Source organism: Saimiri boliviensis, chromosome Y (genome assembly GCF_048565385.1).
Source record: "Saimiri boliviensis isolate mSaiBol1 chromosome Y, mSaiBol1.pri, whole genome shotgun sequence".
Taxonomy (NCBI): Eukaryota; Metazoa; Chordata; class Mammalia; order Primates; family Cebidae; genus Saimiri; species Saimiri boliviensis.
The window spans coordinates 11,424,945-11,436,396 of NC_133471.1; positions in this window are offsets into that span (position 1 = coordinate 11,424,945).

Here is an 11,452-nt window from a genome sequence, read left to right on the forward strand (position 1 = left end):
AGTGATCTATCCGCCTCGGCTGCCCAAAGTGCTGCGATTGCAGGCATCAGCCACTGCGGCCAGACTGGGTTCCTTTTATTCCTCCCTCCATCATCCAGGCTGGAGTGCAGTGATGGCACAATCTCTGCTCGCTGCAACCTCAGCTTCCTTGGCTCAAACAATTCTAATGCCTCAGCCTCCTGAGTACCAGGGACCAACAAGTGTGTGCTAACACAGCCGCGTACCTTTTTGGTGTATTTTTAGTAGAGAAGGGGTTTCACCATGTTGGTCAGGCTGGTCTCAAACTCCAGATTTCAAGTGATCTGCCCACCTCGTCCTCCCAAAGTCCTTGGATTACAGGTGTGAGCCACCACACCTGGTCTCTGAGGTCCTTTTCTCATGGGAGCTCTCTAAGAATCATTTCAAGCTTTTCTATGCAAATTGGTGTATTTAAATTTTCCTTTAAAGCCTATCTTGTTAGCATGTATTTTTACTATGAAATCACCCATTTTCTCACGGTTTCCAGTTTGATTCAAAAAAAAATTTCTCTTATTTGACTTCTGATTTATCTCTTTCTAGTCTCCAACAGAACTCTTAATCCTATGTATCTCTATTTGTTTCCATCAATAATATTTTAAAAATATACTTCTTACTCTATCTTTTCAGTTGAGAGAATTGTTATATTTGACAATTTCTCATGACCCAATGACAATCTTCTTTAATGATTTTAAATTAATTTCTACCTAATACAGTATCTCTTGCAGGACCCTGCTGTCGGTGATATTGTTACTGACCAGAGTTTCTTGGCTCTCCAGTAACAGAAATTGAGATGAGGCTGAGCAAGAGTCCCACACAAAGCTTTTGTTTAAGTGTTTTGTTTAGCTTAGTTAAATTTATTCCACAAGGCTTTTATTTTTGTGTTTTACATTCAAACAAAAGGGAGGCAGCAGAAGATAGATAATTCTGTCTTGCTCCCTGAAGAGATTCAGGAGGGGAGTGTTTTTAAGGTTTGGCTCTATTGCCCAGCCTGGAGTTCAGTGGCACCATCTTGGCTCAGTGCATCCTCCTGGGCTCAAGCCATCCTCCCACCTCAGTCCCCCGAGTAGTTGGGACTACAGGCATGAACCACCACACTCAGCCCAGCATGTTATTAAGTTTCAGTAATTTGTCTTGCCATTCATTTTTCATTCAACACTGAGATTTTGTTTTTCTTTACTAATTATCTCATATATGGCCTTTTGTTCTATTAAACTATTATTTCTTTGGTCTACAAATTGAGGGTGATTCTTGCAGATTATCTAGCCAATAAATACATTTTTGTTTTTAGAAAAACCACAATGTTAACTTGTTATATTTCATAACTGCTATGACTTTAAGTATTTGGCTGGACAGTGTCTTAGACATATTTGATAAGGGTGGACATTGGGTAAATGGTTTGGGGGAACATGAGAGCAGTGTGGAGTTGCAGTAACTGCTGGAGAATCTAAGAGAAGAGATGTTACATTTTACACTGCTATTGCAAGATTCCTAGAAGTATGAAATTACTGGAAAAGAAATTATGAACAACCACATCAATGCCATGTCAGTAAAGCAGAGACAACATCAAACTTTATACTGTAGAGGCCAAACCCCATCCAAATCCAGGTCAGTGGAAGCTGTGTACCAAGAGCCCTGGTGAGAATCTGTATGCCATATCAATATTGTAGCTGTCATATCAGCCTTACGGTGTCATCAGTATTACAGGTGTCAGATGAGTCTTAGGGGTGTCTTAGCAGTATTGTGGGTATCATATCAGGATTGTGTGTATTATATTTGTATTGCAGGTGTCATATTGGTGTTGCAGGTGTCATATCAGTATTGTGGGTGTCCCATCAGTCTTATGGGGATCATATCGCTATTGTGGGTGTCACATCAGTCTTATGGGCATCATATTAGTCTTACGGGTATTATATTAATTTTGTGGTGCCATATCAGTCTTATGGATGTCATATCTGCATTGCAGGTGTCACATCAGTTGTATGGGGGGTCACAGCATTCTACAGCAGTCTTGCAGGTATCATCAGTATTGTGGGTATCATGTCAGTCTTACAGGCGTCACAGCAGTCTTGTGGGTGTCATATCAGTGTTACGATATGCCATGATATGTCCTACCAGTATGAATGACTTCTAAAAATACTCTCACAGACATACCTAGACATAGTGCTTTAATAGCTGTGTATCCCTTAATCCAGTAAAGCTTATACCTAAGATTAACCATCACAGGCTGGGAGCAGTGGCTCATGTCTGTAATCCTAGCACTTTGGGAGACCAAGGTGGGTGGATTATGAGGTCAGGAGTTTGATACCAGCCTGGCCAACATGGTGAAACCATCTCTACTAAAAATACAAACAATAAAGCAGGTGTGGTGGTGCATGCCTGGAATCCCAGCTACTTGGGAGGCTGAGACAAGAAAATTGCTTGAATCCAGGAGCGGAAGTTGCAGTGAGCCAAGATTGTGCCATTGCACTCCAGCTTGTGTGACAGAGCAAGACTCCCGAGGGGGGGAAAAAAAATAACCGTCACAGTATTTATGGCTAATTCATGACCAAAATTTTAGAATTTAAAAAAATTTTAGAATGAAAGCTGGGCAACATGGCCAGACACCATTCCCACAAAAATATTGAAAAGGTTACTAGTCATGGTGGCATGTTTGTGTACTTCCAGTTACTCTACAGCAGGCATCCCCAAACTACAGCCCGTGGGCCGCATGCGGCCCTCTGAGGCCATTTATCCGGCCCCCTACAGCACTTCAGGAAGGGACACCTCTTTCATTGGTGGTCAGTGAGAGGAGCATAGTATGTTGCAGCCCTCCAACAGTCTGAGGGACAGTGAATTGGTCCCCTTTGTAAAACGTTTTGGGATGCCTGCTCTAGAGGCTGAGGTGGGAGAATCTTTTGAGCCCAGGAGACTGAGACTGTAGAGCTAGGATTGTCCCACTGCATTCCAGACCAGCTGACAGTATGAGAGTCTCTCAAAAAACAATCAACAGTAATCATATCTTGGGAATAAATTTAACCAAGGTACAAGACATGTACATGGAAAATTTCAAAACATTTCTTAAATTTAAGAAAGCATACATAAATATAAAGATACCTCATGTTCATAAACTAGAACAATTAACAATTTTTAATATTGGAATATTACACAAAGCCATTGACAAATTCATTGCAATTCCTGTTAAAATCCCAAAGTCCTTTTGGCAGAAATCCACAAGCTGATCCTAGGGATACAGAAGAGCCAAAATAATGAAAAAAAAAAAAAAAAAAAAAAAATCATAAGCTCACATTTCCAAATTTCAGATCTTACCACAAAGCAACAGTAATAAAAACAACATGATTCTGGCATAAGGATGCATGTATAGATAAGTGGAACTGAATTTTGAGTCCAGAAATAAACCCATATTTATATGAGCAATTTCTTTTTTTGAGACAGGGTATCACTCTGTTTCCCAGGCTGGAGTGCAGTGGCATGATCATGGCTCACTGCAGCCTCTATCTCCCAGGCTCAAGTGATCCTTCCACCTCAGCCTCCCAAGTAGCTGGGACTACAGGTGTGCACCACCACACCTGACTCATTTTTTGATTTTTTGTACAGTTGGGGTCTTGCTGTCTTGTCTAGGCTGATCTGAAACTGCTGGCCTCAAATGATACTCCCCTCTTGGCCTCCCAAAGTATTGGGATTACAGGTGTCAGTTATCATGTCCAGCCTGCTGATTTTTAAAATGGAATTTCTTTTTTTTTTTTTAATCTGTCTTTTTTGTTAGTTTGTTTGTTTGTTTTAGGAGGCATGGTTTCGCTCTGTTGCCCAGGTTGTTGCGCCGTGGTGCAAACATGGCTTATTGTAGCCTCAACCTCCTGGGCTCAAGCTATACTCCCTCCTCTGTCTCCCAAGTAACTAAGCGTACAGATATGCACCACCACAACTAGCTAATTATTAAATTATTTGTAGAAAGAGGGTTTCCCTCTGTTACCTACCCATAGTGGCCTGAAAATCCTGGGTTCATAAGATCCTCCCACCTCACCCTCTCAATGTCGTGGTATTACAGGTGTGAGCCCCCACCCCCAGCCTGGAATTGTTTTCTTAATTACATTCTCATGTTTTTTGTTGCTCGTGTCTAGAAAAACAGCAGATTATTGTGTATTGACATTTTGTGTTGTAACTCTGCCGAATCTATTTAGTATTTTTAATAAGATTTTCATGGGGGTAGGATCCTCATGATTTTCTGTACCTAACATGGATCACATAATCTATGACAGTTTTACTGCTTCCTTACATTTATGAATGCTCTGTACTTCTTTTTCTTTCCTATTTGTTCTGCAGAGATGGGAAACCCAATAAAAGGGGAGGTAAGGAAGGAGCGGGGAGCAGGGGTGTTTGGTTTGATGAAATGGATCCTCTCCTTCCTCTTTTCTTTGGAGTTATTGACATTTTAAATCAAATGAATGTTGCAGAGGATCAGCTTCACATATCACTGGTTCAAGCTCCATGGAAGGGTTAGGGGTGTGAGGGGATGTGAGTGTGTCCTGGCCATTGAAGTCTGAGATGAAACACAGAACACGATTTTACAGACAAGTTTCATAAATAGCATCATGCAGTTGGAAAATCCAAATGCAGATGCCCCAACTCTATCAAGGATGAAGCTTTGGCATGCTAGAAAGAAAACCCTTACACTCGGTAGCAACATGACCATTCCAGGGAAAAAGAACCTCCCACAAGCCATACAGCTGGCATGCTGTCAATCAATTTGGAGTCTGCCTATGTGTGAAACCTTGAGAAAAAAAGTTAAACTCTAGGGATTAACACCTTCTGAGGTTGCAAGATGCCAGACGGTGTAACCAGCAGAACCAAGTGACACAGGTGGGCTGGGTGTGCAGAAGCACCTGGTGCAAGGTGGAGTAAGACATACTCAGATCTTAGGACAACTGAGCCTTGGGGTGCTGAGCCTAGGACAGGAAGCAGCAGGCTCCAAGGGCTCTTCTCATCTGTGGTTCTCAATGGATCCACTTGAGAAGCTGTTTAAAAAGTCTCCCAGTAAGAGCGATAAACTCACTCCAAACCTATACAATATAACAATTCATGAGAGGAGGGTGGGGCTGGTATTTTATAAAGTTCATTCATATCACAGATTTGTTCAATAGTAGGTTGCTCAAGCTTTGAGGTAAAGAGCTTAAATGACTTGTCCAGTGTCAGAAGCTACTAAGGAGAAGGAGGAGATGGGATTTAAATCTCGACCACGTGTTATTAGCCATTCTACTGCCCTCTTAATGTAAGACAAATCCAAATATGAGTAAGCTTCAAAATAGACAGCACTGATTTGCAATGTCATGTGGGTCAATCAGCGAGAAAGCAGTGCAGAACAAAACCTGCACATTCAGTTAACCAATCTTCCTTCCTGGGCTGCTAATAAATACAAAGGGGTGGGCAGTGGGGCACAGATACATGAGCATGGGAAGACCCACAGGACCAAGGGTATTTTGAACCTTGAAGGATACAATCCATCCATGAGAAATCACACCATGAGTCTGTAAGCAGGACAGTCAAAGTGGTCAGATGGCATATCAATCTCCCCATTGTCCCAAACTTTTGTTTTCTTTTTTTTCTTTTTTTGGAGACAGTTTCACTCATGTTGCCCAGGCTGGAGTGCCAAGGCACCATCTCGGCTCACCGCAACCTCTGCCTCTGAGGTTCAAGTGATTTTTGTGCCTCAGCCTCTTGAGTAGCTGGTCTTACAGGCATGTGCCAGCACGCCCAGCTAATTTTTGTATTATTAGTAGAGATTGGGTTTATCCATGTTGATCAGGCTGATCTGGAACTCCCAACCTCAGGTGATCCACCTGCCTCAGCCACCAAAGTGCTGAGATTATAGGCATGAGCCACCATGCCCGGCCTATTGTTCCAAACTTTATCACCCTAAGGCTGACAACCTGGAAGCCACTTAAGGCTTCCTTTTCCCGTTTCATAATACAACCACAGTTTCCAGGTCAAGTCTGGAACTTAGGAATAAGCATAACAAACCTGTCATAACAAAACAGCACATATCACTAGGATACACAGACACCACCAGTGTGAAGCTCTAAAATCTGTTATTTCCATCTCAGCACAACACTGCACAAACTGTTACTCGTGTTTGCACAGGGAAACACAGACCAGGAAGGCTGTTCCTTCCATTCAGAAGTCATTTCCCGACCTGGCACATGGCTCACGCCTGTAACCCTAACCCTAACCTCAACCTCAGCCCCAACCCTTAAACCCTAACCCTAACCCTAAACATCTAACCCTAACGTCTGCCCTAACCATAAACCCAACCCTAACCCTAACTCCTAACCCTAACCCCAACTGCAATTGGCTTTTTAAAAGTATACACCAATCTTTACAATGATCATAATAAATCGTCAGTTCTACCCAGTTTTCTCCATCTCAGAGAGTCCCTCCAGAAAGCATCTTTACCCCTTTACCAATCTGTCACGGTTGCATAGTTGACTACTTTTGTCTTCCCATTGCCACTCCCTTCCCTTGTAATCCCTCAGTCTGCATACCACATACCATGTCCTCAACTGTGCCATACCTTCTCACAGGGCTCAGAGGAAACACTCAAATTCCTCAGTCCTTATGACCTGCCCCTCACCCTGCAAAACACACAACTGTGGAAGTGATTCCCCTCGTTCCCCCATGAATATCTGGGCTCCAGCCAAGACTGCGCCTTCACCAGCCCTGAGAAGCCATGCTCCTCTGCCTCTGGAGGCCTTTATTTTTATTTATTTATTTATTTATTTATTTATTTATTTATTTATTTATTTATTTTTGAGAAGGAGTCTCACTCTGTTGCCTAGGCTGGAATGCAGTGATGCAATCTCGGCTCATTGCAACCTCCTGCTTCACAGGTGCAAGGAATTATCGTGCCTCAGACTCCCACGTATCTGGGATTATAGGTGTGTGCCACCATGCCCAGCTGATTTTTGTATTTTTAGTAGAGATGGGGTCTTGCCATGTTGGCCAGGCTGATGGAGGACTTTTTAAATGACCCAGACCCTCTCTGGGCCTGGTATTTCTTCCCTAATCTCCCAACATACTTGGATTTGCCCACTGCACTATCTCCCATACAGATGATCTCCACGTTGTCATCAGCATCATATTTCCTTTGGTCCAGCTCACTGGGTTTGGTTTTGTCTTCTGCCATTGGCTCCTAGCTGTAGAGAGGGTTCCAGCCCAGGGTGGTGGTGGTGGTGTCTTGTCTGGAAAGATCAACAAGAGGCTGCTGTTAGAGATAAGTCCCCTCAACCAAATCTCTGTCTTCCTCTTCCTGGACAGGAGAGGCAATGAGCCAATGAGAGAGGGGCCCAAGAACACAGTGACAACCTTCTCCATTAATATAGGACAAATCCAAATGTGAGTGAGCTCCAAAATACACACTTGCCTGCCACATGCTGAGCCTTAGGGTTTTAACCTTGTACACACAAGATTCTCTTAGGGTGGTTTCCCCTATGATATCTTCCTACTGCAGGTATGTTTAAGGTCACACCTCCCACTCCTACCTGGAGAGACAATATTCTGTATTTGCAAGTTCTTCTTTTATTTATTTATTTATTTTTTGAGATGGGGTCTCACTTTGTCACCCAGACTGGAGTGCCGTGGCATGATCTCAGCTCACTACACCACCACGTCCTGGGTTCAAGTGATTCTCCTGCCTCAGCTTCTCCAGTTGCTGGGATTACAGGGATCTGCCCTCATGCCCAACTAATTTTCATGTTTTTAGTAGAGATGGGGTTTTATTATATTGGCCAGGCTGGTCTCAAACTTCTGACCTCAAGTGGTAATCTCACGTCAACCTCCCAAATTAATGGGATTGCAGGCATGAGTTGCTGGGCTCAGCCTGTATTTACAAGTCAACATGCAAAAGTTTCCTTACTTGTAAAACAGAGACAAAAACAGTGCCCATATCGCATGGTTGATGTAAGACACCGTCTGTTAGAAAGCCTGAACTCTCATGACTGAATGACACTGACCACACAGTCAAAGATGCCTGCCCCACACTTGTGACATTTTGCCTTCTTCATGCCTCTTACCTCCTCTTCATTTTCCATCCTACTGTAATCTGTAACTGCCTCTCCCTCCCTCAACACAGGCAGTTACCTAACCTTCTTCTCTAGGGGTGTTTCAATCTTTATTAGTTTCAAGTGTCTCCTAAATGCTGATCATGTCCCACTGTACCTCCACCCAGACTGCTTCCCTGAGTGCCGGACTCAGATATGTTATGCAACTGCGTACCAGACTGGGAGTAGAAGAGTATGACACACAGGCATCAATAATATGTTATACACAAATACTTAAGTCCTGTCTACTCCAAAGGCTGCTCCTCACATTACCCATTTGCATAAGACATTCACCAGGCATCCAGTGCCAACAGCTGTGTGCAACATAATCTCTAGCTCTGTTCTGCTCTCCTCACACCTAAATATGACCTTACAAACATTCCTGAGAATGTAACCACAGTCCAGGCTCTTAGCTAGCTGGGTACATAGAAATGATATGATGACGAGATAGCAGTAAGAAGTGAACTTTACTCAGCATTCACCATAAACAGACGTTGCACAGGGTTCAGAGGATGTAAGACACAATGATGGCAGAATCTACTGTGGTCAGAGCTACGACAGAAGTATGCACACGGGTCAGGGGTAGAAAATAACAAGAGGGCCCCCAAGTTTTACTGACTGTGCCTCCACACAGCTACTGCTTCTGCACAGCCATGTACTTTGCCTTGGTTATCCAGGGGCAGAATTCCTGGGAAGTGGCAGATGCTTGGTAAGCATGGTGAGGGATCAGCCTCATCCAGCTGCATGGCTCCATGCACAAGGACTCCAAGGCGGGCTCCCCGGCCTAGGCCTGCGGGACCCCACCAGGGTACGGGCTGCCCAGCGCGGCGCCTGACTGGACGTGAACAGGGAGTGCGTCTGCCGCTGAGTGTGAGACTGGGGCTTCCGTTAGTGGGTGTTGTAGTAAGGCTTCAGTGGGGGACACTCGCCTAGAGGGAGTGGATGGGTGGGCACGTCAGGAGCGGGCGGCGCAGTTGCAGATTTCTACAGTTTGTAATTCTTTGATGGAGTAAATTTGAGCAAATTTCTCAACTTTATTTATTTATTTACTTATTTACATTTATTTATTTAATTTATTTTTTAATAGCATTTTAGGTTGGGGTACATGTGAAGAACATGCAAGATTGTTGCATAGGTACACACGTGCCAGTGTGATTTGCTGCCTTCTCCATGCTATTTCTCCCCATCTCACCATCCCCCACTGTCCCTCTTCTATTCCCCCCAACAGACTCCAGTGTGTAGTGCTCCCCTCCCTTTGTCCATGTGTTCTCATTGTTGAACCCCTGCCTATGAGTGAGAACATGCGGTGTTTGATTTTCTGCCCTTGTGTCAGTTTGCTGAGAATGATGGTTTCCTGGTTCATCCATGTCCCTACAAAGGACGCGGATTTCTCAGCTTGTCAACATTTGTTATGAACTCAGAGCCGAGACAGCCATGACTGAGCAGGAATTAGGAGAGGAACCTGGTCCTCTCCACACAGCCTGGCAAGAACACCGGCCATGTGCCTGTGGAGAACAGTGGTTCCTGTGGGGCAGACAGGTGTAGATCAAGTAGCTGCGAAATTTATTCTGAAGAAAACACACAAGGAGGAAGCGAGTTGACCTTAGAGGAGGAGGGATGCCCCCCCACCCCCAGGGGACGTCCCATGCATGGGCTTACGATCCCCGAATATCTGAGACGGTCTCAGTCAATTTAGCCAGTTTATTTTAAATTGTTCTACGATAAGGTCGCATGCACACAAATGTTCATTGCAGCACTGTTTACGACAGCAAAGACCTGGAACCAACCCAAATGCCCATCGATGATAGACTGGACAGGGAAAATGTGGCACATATAGACCATGGAACATTATGCAGCCATCAAAAAAGATGAGTTTGTGTCCTTTGTACGGACATGGATGAACCTGGAAACCATCATTCTCAGCAAACTGATGCAAGAGCAGAAAATCAAACACCGCATGTTCTCACTCATAGGTGGGTGTTGAACAATGAGAGCACATGGACACGGGGAGGGGAGCACTGCACCGTGGGGTCTGCTGGGGGAAAATGGGAGGGACAGCAGGGGGTGGGGAGTTGGGGAGAGATGGCATGGGGAGAAATGCCTGATGTAGGTGATGGGGAAGAAGGCAGCAAATCACACTGCCACGTGTGTACCTATGCAACAATCTTGCATGTTCTTCACATGTACCCCCAAACCTAAAATGCAGTAAAAAAAAAAAAAAAAAAAAAAAAAAAGGAAAAAACGAAGTTTATTTTGCCAAGGTTGAGGACGCACACCCGTGACACAGCCTCAGGAAGTCTTGATGACCTGTGCCAAAGGTGGTTGGGACACTGCCTGGTATTGTACCTTTTAGGGAGACAGGACACATCAATACATGTAAGATGAGCATTGCTTCCCTCCCAAAAGGCAGGAAAACTCGAAGCAGTGAGGGGGCTTCCAGGTCACTAGTAGGTGAGAGACAAACTTGTATTTTCTTTGAGTTTCCAAATTGCCCCCACAAAGGAGGCAATCATACATGCATCTATCTCAGTAAGCAGAGGGGTGACTTTGAATAGAATTGAAAGCAGGTTTGTCCTGAGCATTTCCCAACTTGATTTTTCCCTTTTTAAAATAGTTTTGGGGCCTCAAGATTTTCCTTTCACAGAACCTATGACTAGATTTGCATTTTTAGATCTTGCGAGGAGGTTGCAACACACATGCAGGCGTCATGCTGGTGGCCTGGACACAATGAAGGGGGAGAAGTGGATGTGAGAGGCTTTTAGGAGAGAAGACTACCAGGCCCTTGGTGATCACTTGAATATGGAAGGTGGAGGAGGGGTGTCAAGCAGACATTGCTCTTGGATTAGCACCTGGGATATTAGGCGCAAGGCTCTATTATTGGTTCGAACCGTGAGAGGCCAACAAACAACTCAAGGTGGTGTGGAGCAAGCCACTGTTTTTTTTTTTTTTTTTTTTTTTTTTTGAGACGGAGTTTCGCTCTTGTTACCCAGGCTGGAGTGCAATGGCGCAACCTCGGCTCACCGCAACCTCCGCCTCCTGGGTTCAGGCAATTCTCCTGCCTCAGCCTCCTGAGTAGCTGGGATTACAGGCACGCGCCACCATGCCCAGCTGATTTTTTGCATTTTTAGTAGAGACGGGGTTTCACCATGTTGACTGGGATGGTCTCGATCTCTCGACCTCGTGATCCACCCGCCTCGGCCTCCCAAAGTGCTGGGATTACAGGCTTGAGCCACCGCGCCCGGCCCCAAGCCACTGTTTTAATGAGAGCCTGGGTGCCGATGGGCTGAAGAGTAAAATGGTGTCAGCCCCAAGTGAGGGTGAGGCAGGGTTTTTATAGTCTCCTG